Source organism: Plecotus auritus, assembly GCF_963455305.1.
Source record: "Plecotus auritus genome assembly, chromosome: 6".
Lineage (NCBI taxonomy): Eukaryota > Metazoa > Chordata > Mammalia > Chiroptera > Vespertilionidae > Plecotus > Plecotus auritus.
In genome coordinates, this window is record NC_137773.1 from 53,871,885 (window position 1) to 53,886,327 (window position 14,443).

A 14,443-nucleotide genomic window follows, 5' to 3' on the forward strand; every position below is an offset into this window, starting at 1 on the left:
GGAGGCAGGGGGGTTGTCTGTCAGCCCAGCCTGGGACCCCTCGCTCCTTACCGCCTGCCTGCTTGCTGCTCCTTACCGCTCGGCTCACTGCTCTTTAGCGCTGCCGCTGTGCTCACCAGCCATGAGCCCGGCTTCTGGCTAAGCAGTGCTCCCCTGTGGCAGCACACTGACCACCAGGGGGAAGCTCCTGCGTTGAGCATCTATCTGCCCCCTGGTGGTCAGTGTGCATCATAGTGACCAGTCGTTTTGGGTGTTCTGCCATAATGGTCGCTTAGGCTTTTATTATATAAATTTAAATTTAAATATAAATATTACATCTAAGATATTAGAGACACAGCATCAGCTCATTAGCATTCATTGTCTAACTAACAGAAACTGTTTATAAGATTGCAAACACCCCTATTTCATGGAATCCAAATGACCAGTTTAGAGAGATGACAGCATAAACACCATTTCTCCCATCCCAGGTCACTCCTCCACACTTTACTCCCAGCATTTGCACAAACACACATGTCTTAGAACATTATTCCTTTGGGAGTTTTATCAGACCAAAGCACTTGGATTCTGGCAAGATGCAGAACTGTTCCTTTATTCTCATGATGGGAGGAAACACATTTTATACTCTGAATACACAATGCTAGAAACCCTACCCTTTTAATGGAATTTCCCCTTTCCACCCTTTTTTTTCCAACTTTCCCTTTTTTACATTCAATTCTAAGTATGTGTTTCCATGTCTTAAACAAACAAAAGACTAATAAAACAACAGATGCATATGTACATTTGTATGTACATGAACATGAACATGTACATACCTCTGAAAAAAATAATTTCACAGGAATGAATCCTGGATAGTCTGTGCTCCTTCTATCCTTTTATTCTGATGGGTATGGATCCTTGACCCTCCCCACTGGCTTCAACTCATTCCATGTGGTTCTTTCTCTCTCTTACTGTGTCATCACCCATCAATTCCCCCTCAACAAGCACTTTTCTACTACTTATCTCCTATGCCTACATCACATAGCTCAGTGTCAACATCTTCCACATACTGTCTAGGTATCAGTGCTCATTGCAATGTGTCTCTGTGGGGAGTCACAGTTAATAGATCTATGCAAAATGCAGCTCTCCACTGATGTCATTAACCATTTAAAAATATTTTATAGATTCCATTAAAATTTTAGTATAGCTAAAACTTGAATAGAGTGCTGACAATTCCAAATCGCCTTTAGGAGAGAGAAGCTGCTTCCTTAAGGGATTTACATCTCCTTTGAAGAATCAACTAAAATCAGAAGTAAGTAGAAACACCCAATTTGTAATTCAACCTAACAATTTATTTTTGCTCAACTGCAAATTCAAGGTCAGAAACAAGTTTTCTGCTGATGTCCATTAAATTTAAATGCTACCTTTGTTTCAACGCTCATTTGTTTTCAGGAATTCAACTATTTGTCAAAAGTAAAACCCAATCAGATTCAATTAGTAAACAGTCTAATATACAATTCAATAAATCTCTTATGCATATACATACGGTAACACCCTATCTTCATCGCTCCATAAATAGATAACACTCATTGAATAGGTGGATATAGCGCACATCACAGTTTTAACCTTTTAGAAACTTAACTGAAAAAAAACTCTTTTAGATAGTACCTTTATTCATAAAATATGCACATGTATATCTGTAGCTTACATTTTATTTACCCACATATATCATTAGAATATTTGTATAAGTGTTCCTATTTTTAAGCCAACATATGTAAATAAATCACATAGCAATTTCAAAATTTAGCAACTATATATGCAACTGTTAAGCATAATCAGGCATGCTATTCAACAACTGTATGATATAATTCAGTCTTTCCAAAGAAAATATGATTTGTATGATGGTGTCTTCATAAAACTCAAAAGAGTTTGAGAGGAATTTGAACGGAAATTTTTTGCATATTCAAAAAGTAATATGTAAAATCATCTGACTAATGCTTGAATAAAAGGAAATTCTTATCACTGTTCTCTGACAAGAATCTAATTCTCTTATTGTAAATGTGAATAAACTAATTGGAGTTATTTCCAAACAAAGAGAATATAATCTCCTAGTCAAGATCCTATTCATATATTAAGATAAATGTGGTGTCAGAAAATTGACCATTACCCACAATGTTTTGATAACCTAAAATATGTTTTAAATTTTACTGTTACTTCATAAATATGGTAATCCTTACAAACCATTCCCTCTACTTTCCAGATAATGATTTACTATTATGTATTCAATAGCTAAAACCAGTAATCAAGGAAACCAATGCGTTTAATGTATCAGAGTTAAACAGACTAAAAAATATATCAATTCACAATAAGTATTACCTTGGTCTGATTTTTCATAAGAGAGTGCAGATCTCTCGCCAGGTAACACCATTTCTTTGGGTTCTGTGGGCAAAGAGAAAAGCGATTAATAAAAAAAAACCTTTCTTTTTACTCCTTAAGTGCTTCTTAAGGAAGATTCATTAGTAATAAAGGTCAGAGAAGAAAATGATTTAACAAAATATTCAGCAGCTGCCATGGGAATCACTTGCTTAAATGCCAAATAACTTCCCCAAAGGTTCCCTCGCTTCTGCAGCCCAGAACAGGGGTGTCTGTGGCAGATACTCAGCCCAGTCTTCTTTGCTTGTCTCCCTCTTCTCGCATGGCAACAAGGTTCTCACTTGAGCAAGAAGCATTAGCTCCCATCATGTGAAAAGATCAGATGTAAGCCATGTTGAGACAGAACATTTACTTGGAATACAACTGACTGAAATGGAATTTGCAATTATCTAAACTTACTTTCCTCCCTCCCCCAGTGTGTATGGGTTTTTAAATATTCATGAAAGTTTGGTTGTTTTCTATTCTGTTTTTCCACAAAAGTGATAAAATGAGATATTGTGAGAAGCTTCTGTAAATAATTGCAGATTACCCTCCTCATGAGATACATTTTTAGAGCTTTTCCATGCTGCAGTGAGGAGGAAAGTACTTTATAGAAGTCAAAAGTTATCAAAATATATCTTATTCCCTCCCTTAGCATATAGCAATCTTGAGGAGTATCCCATAAAAGATTTTATTGCATCATTATCTGAATGTGCAGATTGGAGGATAAGAAATTCAAGACTGAGCAATAGCTTTCCAGAAAGGACTGTCATGTAGATAGGTGAGACATTTAAATTCACCCTTTAAGAAAGTTATTTGAAGAAATGTTAACAGTTAAAAGCAACACTGATTAATTGGCTATAACAGTCATTATAAGAATAGTCATATAAATGCAATCACCATATCTTACTAGCTGTGTGAACTTGTGCAAGTAAATTAAACTCTGTAAGCCTTCATTTTTCATCTATAATACTGGAATAACAATTATTTCTACTCCATAGAGTTGATAAGATAAATAAATGAGATAAATATATATAAAGGACATAGAACTAATGAATGTTAGCTAATATAATTATCAACCTCATTATTACTCCTTTTTATCATCATTCTCCTTTTAAAAATATGCATCATCTGTATCTTGCATTATATGTTGACCCAAAGTCAAATCTTCTTCCATTACCATAAATTTGACTCCTTTTCCCTTTACTAGTTCCCCCACTTGAAACCTAAATAATTTTATTAACCAATGTCACCCCAATAAATTTCACACTGGACATTACCTACTTTGTCTACTGCTTAATCTGACTCTGATGGCAAAGGAAATGAAGGTCTTTGGGCAAGTGAGGAGAACAGACTGAGTAGCATTTCAGGAAGATGAGAAAGCTGCCAACCACTGCACTGCAGTGGCTCCCCTTCATTTTGCTGAGGATTTTAGTTCAAAGAAGCCCTCCAAGAAATTGTGCTAAACTTCAAGATTCACTTAAAGCAAATGACCATTTCCTACTCTTGGGAACACTCAGTCCAATTTGAAGACACCTAGTGACCCCCCACTGCAAACTATGGTTTATAACAGACTTTAGAGAAAATGTAATAAATAAAAATGACTCAAGAGAAATAGTTTAGTGGAGGAAACATCTCTAGAGAATTATATCAAGGAATTGGTAAAAATACCTTCATTAAACAATAATGTGTTGAAGCAACAGGAAGTATTGAAAGAATATTCTGCAATCAGGAAAGAGGTATTTAAAAATAATCTTAAAAATTAATCAGGACAGCTGAACTTGTACTCACTGGCTGACAATCAGTCCTGTTCACAAGAGGGGACTCAGAAAGACTAAATCTGACAGGAAGGTAAGTAGGGATATGTCTTTCCAAGAAGTTTGGACAATACATTAGAGGAACAGGAAGTGTACAAAAACATGACGAGCAGCTTATTACAGGGCTGACCTGCAGTGCCCACTGTGCTTCTCCTCAACCTCTAATTAAAAATTTCAGTCTCTGCCATGTGAGTATCTATCTATATAAAAGCCTAAGCGACCATCGCAAATGAACAGACGACCGAACAGGCTGTGTGGGGCGACCAGGCTGGCAGGGGGGTTAGTGAGGGGCAACCAAACGACCAAGCAGCGGGCTGCGTGGGGCGACCAGGCCAGCAGAGGGGGCAGTGAGGGGCGACCAAACAATGGAACAGCAGGCTGCGTGGGGCAACCAGGCCGGCATGGGGAGCAGTTGGGGGCAATCAGGCTGGGGGGGGGGCAGTTGGGGGTGATCAGGCTGGCAGGCAGAGGCAGTTAGGGGTGATCAGGCCAGCAGGGGGCAGTTAGGGCAACCAGGCTGGCAGGGGGAGGCAGTGAGGGGCAATCAGGCTGGCAGGCAGATGCGGTTAGGGGTGATCAGGTTGGCAGGGGGGGCAGTTAGGGGCAATCAGGCAGGCAAGCAGGTGAGCAGTTAGGAGCCAGTGGTCTAGGATTGTGAGAGGGATGTCCAACTGCCGGTTAGGCCCAATCCCCGGGATCAGATCTAAACTGGCAGTCAGACATCCCCCAAGGGGTCCTGGGTTGGAGACAGTGCAGGCTGAGCTGAGGGGACACCCTCCCCCCCCCGCCCCCCCGTGCATGAGTTTCATGCACCAGGCCTCTAGTACTAGTATAAGGAAAGTGGGCATTCTGCAGCCCAGCAGGGGGTTCTCACCAGAACCCAGACTGCATTCCCACCCTGATCTTGGATTTCTAGCCTCCAGACTGAGGTCAGGAAAGTGTTATTTCATGGAACCAAGTCAGGAGAGTTCCCATGGGAGCAGCAGCCAGCAGCATCAGATGAGGAGAGATTCCAATTTAATTTCCTAGGGTGGTGTTGGATATCAGTATTTTTAAAGCTGCCTGGGTGATTCTAATGTGAATTTGGGGCTGAGAACCCCCTGGCCTGGTAGCAAAGCTCAAATTCATAACCAAAACTTAAAAAAAATCCATATACTTCTTTATTCATGGTGCCTATGAATTCCCTAACCTAGATATCTGTTCAGTAAACAAACTGGCTTTAAATAAAATTAAGTCACAAAATCAGGAATGAAGAGTGCTCAGGGTCTTGGCATTTAGACCACTTATTGGTGTCCTCCTGTCTAACTGAATATCAAGGGAATCTTTCAAGTCTTCCTAACAATGAGCATCCCTGCACTGTTGCAGATGCATGGAGTGCCTCAAGCCTTCTCTGGATGTGCTCATGAGGACACTGGGGCTCAGGCATGGGCTTCTAACTTACCCTGCCCAGCGTGAGGGAGTGTCGCACCTACACGATGACGTCAGGCTGTTGTCCACCATTCAGTGTCAGCAATCCCCACTACATGGTCTATTGTAGAGCCAGCACGTGCTAATGAGCATTTCACATGAGCTAACTTATTTAATCTTTGTAAAAGTCCTACCATATTGGTATACTGCTTCTCCCATTATATGGATGCGGAAAGTGGTGCACGTTCCTATCAGACAACTGATACCTTCAGATCCAGGGTTTGGTTGATTTCTATGCACTGTGTCACTTGCCCAGAGATTCCAATTTAATTTCCTAGGGTGGTGTTGGATATCAGTATTTTTAAAGCTACCTGGGTGATTCTAATGTGCATTTGGGGCTGAGAACCCCCTGGCCTGGTGGCTAAGCTCATATTCATACCAAATTTAAAAAATGAAAAATCCATACACTTCTTTATTCATGGTGCCTATGAATTCCCTAACCTAGGTATTTGTTCAGTAAATAAACTGGCTTTAAATAAAACGAAGTCTAAATCATACTGCTACTAAAATTTAAAAAGAGAAGTTTCTGAGGGCATTAAAGAAGAGAAACACTGGCAGTACCACTGGGAAGAAAATGGACAAAATATAAAGAGGTATCTCCAGTAGTTGCATCCCTGATAGGGATGATTAGGAAACACTGCTTCAGACTGAAAACTCATACTGTGTATTGTGAAAGAGTATGGCACACATAATTAGAAATAAACTAGGAAGGGACTTTGAGTCACACTAACAACAGCCCCTAACTCCAGGGTACTGACACCAAGTAGAATTACTCCTTTGTGGGTTGAATTGTTTCCCTCAACAGATATGTTCAAGTACCACCCTAGTACCTGTGAATGGGATCTCATTTGTAAACAGTCTTTCTAGAGGTAATTCAAATGTAAGTTATGATGACATTAAATGGGGTAGGGTAAACTCTTAATCCAATATGAATGATGTCCTTATAAGATGAGACAAATATGAACACACACACACAGGAGAGTGTCATGTGAAGACAAAGACACCGAGGAAGCTCACCATGTGATTAGGAGGGCAGAGATCAGAGGGATGCATCTACAAGCCAAGGAGTGCCAAGGAATTGCAGCAACCCCAGAAACTAAGAGAAAGTTAATGGAACAGATGATCTCCTAGAGCAGTGGTTCTCAACCTTCCTAACGCCGCGACCCTTTAATATAGTTCCTCATGTTGTGGTGACCCCCAACCAAAAAATTATTTTCGTTGCTACTTCATAACTGTAATTTTGCTACTGTTATGAATCGTAATGTAAATATCTGTGTTTTCCGATGGTCTTAGGCGACCCCTGTGAAAGGGTCGTTCGACCCTCAAAGGGGTCGCGACCCACAGGTTGAGAACCGCTGTCCTAGAGCTTTCAGAAAGAATATGGCCCTGTTGACATCTTTCTTTTGGACTTGTAGCCTCCAGAACTGTGAGAAAACAAATGCCTCTTGTTCTATGACCACTTTGTGGTCATTTGTTACAGTAGCTCCAGGATATTAAGGCAACATCTTTTGAGCCAATATGAACTAGGGTCTTATCTATATACCCTGATCAATTGGTGCTTTAAAAAAATCTTATAATTACATTAAGTCACCAAACATATTCTCAATTTGTAAATTAGAATACCCAGCTACATATAAAGAACTGATTTAAAGTTTAAATTGTGTCCCTTCAATAGCTGGGATCTGCTGCAAGTGGAAACCAACAGCCAATGACGAGCATCCTATAGTTTTACCCCAGGTCTTTCTTCTCCAACCATTTAATAATCTTGGTTCCAGTGCCTCTGGAATATGGGAGTGGAGTGAAAGAGGAAAAGTAGGAAAAGAGGAGGTAAATGGTCACTGAGGTAAGAGAACTGGTATGTATTTAAAGCTGATTCTCAACCAGTGTTTGCTCCCCCTTCTCCAATCATTTGGGGACTTGATATGAGTCGTACTGTCTCACTTTATCACTTACTACAGCCACAGCTCCAAGCAAAAGCTTTGGCTTCTATCTGCTGGGACCAGTTCAGTCCCTGGGCAGCCTAATGGGACAGGACCTAGACAGCCTCGTGACAGTGCTCTCCGAATACATGGTCCACATCTGTTCCCCAGCGAACTCTCTAACTAACCCTGGGGAAATAGGTGAATCCCAATACAGCATTGCTATTTCACTCCACTGTAAACTGCTCACTAGCTCATTTCTTGGTCTTTAGATTCATCACTATCTTTATTACCACCCAAAACTTCAGAAGACACACATTACACTCTCACCAAGTCTTCCTGAAGTATTTCTTTCTAGCAATAAGAGGGGAAAACAAGGAAACACCCCACAACCTACCTCCTTGTGGATATTCCCAGGGGACCCTCAGTTCATGCCCCTCAAATCTGCTTTAATCTCCAAATAGCCCACCCCTGTTGGAGTGTGAATGTACAAGTTATCTAAAAGTGCTCATGCTCCTACTGGGGAATTTCTACAAGGTGATCTATTTCATAAATCACTTTGGTGTCTGGTAGCTATTCCCTTTAGGGCTCAAAATTTTCCAATTTTACAACCTATGATATTAGTTTATATAATTTGAGCTTTAAGAGACCCATGGGAGCAGCCGCTGAAAATTGTACAGTATGTCGACTGGATATACTTTTTCTTAAGTTTCCTGAGCATTCCATGAATTTCACATTGTTCTCCAATATAATCTGTCCTACTCAAGTTAGGCAGAGTGCTAATGGCTCCCATGCTGTCTCTCCCAGTTCCATTCTCCTCCTCTATTCCTCCTGGTTACGGTTCAATTCTTCTCAGCACCTTCCAAATTTACCACCCTGTCAAAGCTTTAATGCCAACTCCTCCACAAAGTGATCCCTGGGTACGGTAGACTCTGTTGATTTATGATTCACTGACCTCGTATAGCAATTACAGTTAATGCCTATAATTTATATCACCTTCTTGGATAGTCTTATACTGTCACGTCTCCCCAACTATATTTTGAGTTCCTCAAGGTCAGTTATTGTATCTTTTGCCTATCACCTAAATCCTTCATTACTTAATTCAATGTTTAGCACATAGGAAGTTCCCAATAAGTATGCACCCACTTGCTATGTATTAAATACCTATCAACAAAGATAAGACAGACCTAACTTATGTGGCATAAATATCTTACCATGTCTGATGACAGAAATTACATAACCAGACCTTATTGTCACATAAAAGTTAAAGAAAATTTGAGCAAACTAATATGTTAGAGAAAAAAAAGGCAGCTAACAAAGGAATATGAAAGAGGTACAAGCCATCATATAATAAGGAGGCTAATATTTGGGAATATATCCACATGCAAAGGTTTTTTATTTTGCCATGTCAATAACTTTAAATCCATTTTTAATAAATAATAATATACATTTAAAATTAAAATAATAGACCTGGTTGGGTAGCTCAGGAGCATTGTCCCGATATGCCAAGGATGCAGGTACAATCCCTGGTCAGGGCAGACACAAGAATCAACCAATGAATGCATGAATAAGTGAAACAATAAATCAATTTCTCTCTCTCTCTCTCTCTCTCTCTCTCTCTCTCTCTCTCTCTCTCTCCTCTCTCTCTCTCCCCCATCTCACCCTCTCCCTCTCCTTCTTTCTCTAAATAATTTTTTTAAATTAAAATAATAATGAGCCCACAGAAGAACTATTAGTTTTATTAGTAAATTTAATAAGATTACTGAATTCAGGGTCATTATACAATAATCAGTTGTGCTACTACATAACAACAAAAAAAATTAAAAATAAAAATTAAACATTTTAAATTGAATTTAAAAATCTCAAATACCCTGAAATAAATCTAACAAAGATGTTATAACCCCTACACCAAAAACCTAAAAAACATTATTTAGAGAAAATAAAGCAGACAAATTAATGGAAAGAGATACACCTTGCTCATATTGTTAGATTCAATACTATAAAGATATTAATTCTATTATAAAGATTGATTTGTGTATTCAGTATAATAACAATTGAAATTCCAGTAGTTTGTTTTTTAATTTTAAGTTAACAAGCTAACATTTCTACAGAAATGCAAAGGGTGGACATATGCACACCATATGGCTGGGCAAATTTCATTTCTAGGTTTATAACTACTTTAAATGCATATGATGGTTGCCAAAATTATGCACAAGAATGTTTATAGTAGTATTCTTTGCAGTAGAAATAGCCCAGATATCCATTAATCATAGAACTGATGAACAAATTAAGATCTATTCAAACACACACACACACACACACACACTAGAGGCCCAGTGCACAAAATTCATGCACTGGGGAGGGGGGGTGTCCCTCAGCCCAGCCTGCACCCTCTCCAATCTGGGACCCCTTGTGGGATGTCCAACTGCCAATTTAGGCCCCGGGATCAGGCCTAAACTGGCAGTCGGACATCCCTCTCACAATCCAGGACTGCTGGCTCCTAACAACTCGCCTGCCTGCCTGCCCAATTGCCCCTAACTGCTTCTGCCTGCCAGCCTGATAGCCCCCTAAACACTCCCCTGCCAGCCTGATTGACACCTAACTGCTCCCCTGCTGGCCTGGTCACCCCCAACTGCCCTCCCCTGCCAGCCTGATCACCACCAACTGCCCTCCGCTGCAGGCCTGGTCACCCCCAACTGCCCTCCCCTGCCAGCCTGACCACCACCAACTGCCCTCCCCTGCAGGCCTGGTCACCCCCAACTGCCTTCCCCTCAGGCCTGGTCCCTCCCAACTGCCCTTCCCTGCAGGCCTGGTTGCCCCCAACTGCCCTCCCCTGCCGGCCATCTTGTGACAACGTGGGGGTGGCCATCTTTGTGGCAGCCATCTTGTGATGACGTGGGGGGGTGGCCATCTTGTGACGATGTGGGGACGGCCATCTTTGTGGCAGCCATCTTGTGATGACATGGGGGGGTGGCCATCTTGTGGTGGCCATCTTGTGACAATGTGGGGGCACCCATCTTGTGATGATGTGGGGGTGGCCATCTTGTGATGTGAGGGCATGAGGGTCAATTTGCATATTACCTCTTTATTATATAGGATTAATGAGAATGAACAAACTACAGTTATATCACCAACATGGATAACTATCAGAAACAATGTTTAGGGGAAAGATCATAAATTAAAAAATACATACTACACGACAGCATTTCTATAAAATGTTGACGAGGAGGGACCTCTTGTTTGATATAAGTGATGGGGAGAGGACATAAGGGGAGCTTTTGAGGTACTAATACTCTTCTTTCTTGAGCTGGCACCTGGATCTTCAGGTGTGTTCACTTTGCAAAAATGTATCAATGCCCTAGCCCAGTGGTCAGCAAACTCTAGTCAACAGAGCGGCAAACCGTGGCTTGCGAGCCGCATGTGGCTCGCAAGCCACAGTTTTCTGACCACTGCCCTAGCCGGTTTGGCTCAATGTATAGAGCATCGGCCTGTGGACTGAAGGGTCCTAGGGTCGATTCCGGTCAGAGGCACATGTCCAGGTTGCGGGCTCAATCCCCAATAGGGGGCATGCAGGAGGCAGCCTATCAATGATTCTCTCTCATCATTGATGTTTCTATCTCTCTCTCCCTCTTCCTTCCTCTCTGAAATCAATAAAAATATTTTTTAAATGTATCAAGCTGTACACTATACATTTGCTCACTTTTCCATATGAATGTTATACTCAATAGTTTACTTTAAGTGGCATTAGAATTCCTACCCACCTGTATGTACCACTTGAAAAAAAAAAGGCACAAATGATTTTAAAGATAATTCCTGATTTTAAAGATAATCAGGAAGAAATAAAGGAGCAGATTCCAATCTGCAAATTATCTACAGGTGTGATAATTCAGAACAGCACATGGTAGAGAACATTGGTGTTTTCCCTGGAGCACAAGCTATTTTCCATATTTTCAACATACAATATTCCTCCTCAAATTACTTATTCATTGTTGGCTTTATTTAATAAAAAGGGATCTGTCAAAAATGCATGGATATTCCATGTTAAAGCACACTGGTATATTTAACATATACAAACATATTTGTATATTTGTATATATTGAGAAATTTTTACTACTGAGCTACATTAACCAGAAAACATCTAGAGTCAGATGGTAAACATTATACCTGACCTTTGAAGGTATTTCCTTTTGCAAATACTAAAACTGTTACCAATTGGATTCCTTTATAATTTTCCCTTGTTTATTATTTTATGAAACAATTATTTCAGAAAAGAAAAACACAAAGTAACGGTTTAGAATTATAGATTTTTATAACTGTCTGCATTTAAACTTTGGAAAGGAAATATAAATTGAAAAAAGAAACATAATAAACACCTATTTATCACTGTCTGTATGCAGTAAGATAGAAAAACCTTTCTTTTCTGAATTATAATTATACCTAGATTGAACATCAATAATGGAAAATCACAGAGGTAATCATCAAGGCTCATGCATTTTGAAATGCAGGCTGAATCTATGCCAGAGGAAAGGCAGATGTAAAACACCACCAAAGTCACAGCCCATGTTTATTTTGTGGTGTGTGTGTGTGTTTGTGTTTAATTAAATGCATTGGGGTGACACTGTTTAATATGATCATATAGTTTTCAGGTATAGATTTCTGTTATAATATCTGTAGTATTTGCATTGTGTGTTAAAGCACACCAACAATGGAATACTAGTAATAATTCATTTCTACCCTTTAATTTTAATAATTAGACCTTTTATTCAGTTGATAGAAATTTTTTTCTCTAAATGATACTCTAATTTCACCAATAATATTATTTACTTAATCATGTTTCATTCTCTGTTGTTTATTCACATAATCAAAATATTTTCCCATAGGCAATTTAGCAAAAAAATAGCCTCAGGAAAACTACTTTTTGAAAACTATTTTTTAAATTTCTAAAGTGATTTGTTTTAGAAGTGACTTATTGATATTATTGCAGAAAAAAAAAAAAAACATTGAGAATTGCCAAATATAAATCAGGTATTGTTCTGAGTTGCTGTTTTACACATTTAATACTCATAAGAACCTTAATAGCTGAGCGTACTATTGTTCCATTTTATACATGAGGAAACTAAAGCATAGTTTGGTTACCAGAAGTTACCTGAACCACAGAGCCCATAGGCAAAGGCAGAATTTGAAAGCAGGTAGCTGTCACTAATCCCATTCTCCTGATTTTTCTGTGGAGCTAGTGTCCCTTTGCTATTTACAAGTGAGTACCTGTTATTATAGAACATCTTAGTATTTAATATATTATTTAATTCTTATTGTGAGGTCTCCCACTTTATTTTGAATGTATGTTTTATTTAAATTTTTTTATTCTGTGTATGATTTTGCTATTTCCTATATTTTTCATGTATTCACCAGAATTGTGAATTCTATTCTTTGAATTTAGAGGGGTAGTATCTCCTAAGAGTTTAAAGCAAATTACATGTGTCATGCCATTTACATTTAAACACACATACTCACCCAGCACTATTCTCTGAATTTATTTTTATATAGTTTACTAGAGGCCCAGTGCGTGAATTCGTGCACCAGTGGGGTTCCTCAACCTGGCCTGTGGGATCGGGCCAAAACCAGCTCTCCGACATCCCCCAAGGGGTCCTGTATTGAGAGAGGGTGCAGGCCAGGCCAAGGAACCCCACCGGTACATGATAGGGGTCGGGGAGGGATGAGAGGTTGGCCAGCCAGGGAGGGACCAATTGGCCGGACCCCAGTAGCAAGCTAACCTACCAGACAGAGCTCTGCCCCCTAGTGGTCAGTGCACATCATAGTGACTGGTCGACCAGTCAACTGTCTCTGCCCCCTGGTGGTCAGTGAACATCATAGCAAGAGGTTGAGTGGCCTTAGCATATCATTAGCATATTACACTTTGATTGGTTGAACAGCCAACTGGTTGACCAGACACTTAGCATATTAGGCTTTTATTATATAGCACTGGGCATTTTCTCATCTTCTACCTCCTGTTGCCAAAGTTGGAATCTAGATGCTTTATTCTCAAAGGGTGGCCCATAAGCCAGCAGCATCATCATTACCTAGAAGGCTTGTTAGAAACACAGAATTACAGGCACCAGCCCAGTGGTCGGCAAACTGCGGCTTGCGAGCCACATGAGGCTCGCGAGCCGCGGTTTGCCGCTCTGTTGACTAATGAGTTTGCCGACCACTGACCTAGACTCTCAATTCCAATAATTACAGGCTGTTGTTGTTCCTTGTGATTAAGCCCCTATCCCAGTGGTCGGCAAACTCATTAGTCAACAGAGCCACAGTTTGCCGACCACTGCCCTAGGCCAACAGAGTCAGCATCTTTATTTTAACAAGAACCTGAGGTGATCAGTAGGCATATTAAAGTTTAAGAAACCTGCATTAATGATATATTCCTCTAAATGCAAGGCTTTCTTAATCCTTACTTCAGCTAATTTATTTTCCCAGGTTCCCTGAAAGATATCCTTATCAATTTTACCACTAAGTGTTTTAGTCTTTTAAAATTGTTATTGAGTGTCTCACTATCTCTATCAGCTTTACTGCCTGCAGCATTACTGAATTTTACTGAATTAACCACTGAGGACTTAAAACTGAAGCTCTCCTCGAGGGCTGTGTGAAAAACTATTAGTTTGCATGTTGCTGTATCCTCCACAAGTGACTACAAATACCACCAGTTGGAAAAAGGCAGAGCTGTCATGCTTTAGCTCTGGTGTGTAGCCCTGTAAATGTCTGTGAGAGTTCCTACGTGAAGGAGGTCAGTGGTGGAGTAGCTATTGATTTATCAAATCCTGGGAGACTTTATGCTACATTATGTCAAAATGCTGATCT

The 14,443-nt window shown here is 40.0% G+C and overlaps 1 protein-coding gene across 5 annotated transcripts in view; it reads right to left on the reverse strand.

Moving 5' to 3' along the window:
* Positions 1-14,443, reverse strand: part of INPP4B (inositol polyphosphate-4-phosphatase type II B) — a 616,104-nt gene that overhangs the window by 492,936 nt on the left and 108,725 nt on the right. For all 5 annotated transcript variants that reach the window (XR_013960877.1, XM_080673789.1, XM_080673787.1 and 2 more), the window contains exon 2: positions 2,353-2,415. The gene's annotated coding sequence lies outside the window, so the exon portion shown is untranslated. The remainder of the gene's footprint in view (positions 1-2,352; positions 2,416-14,443) is intronic.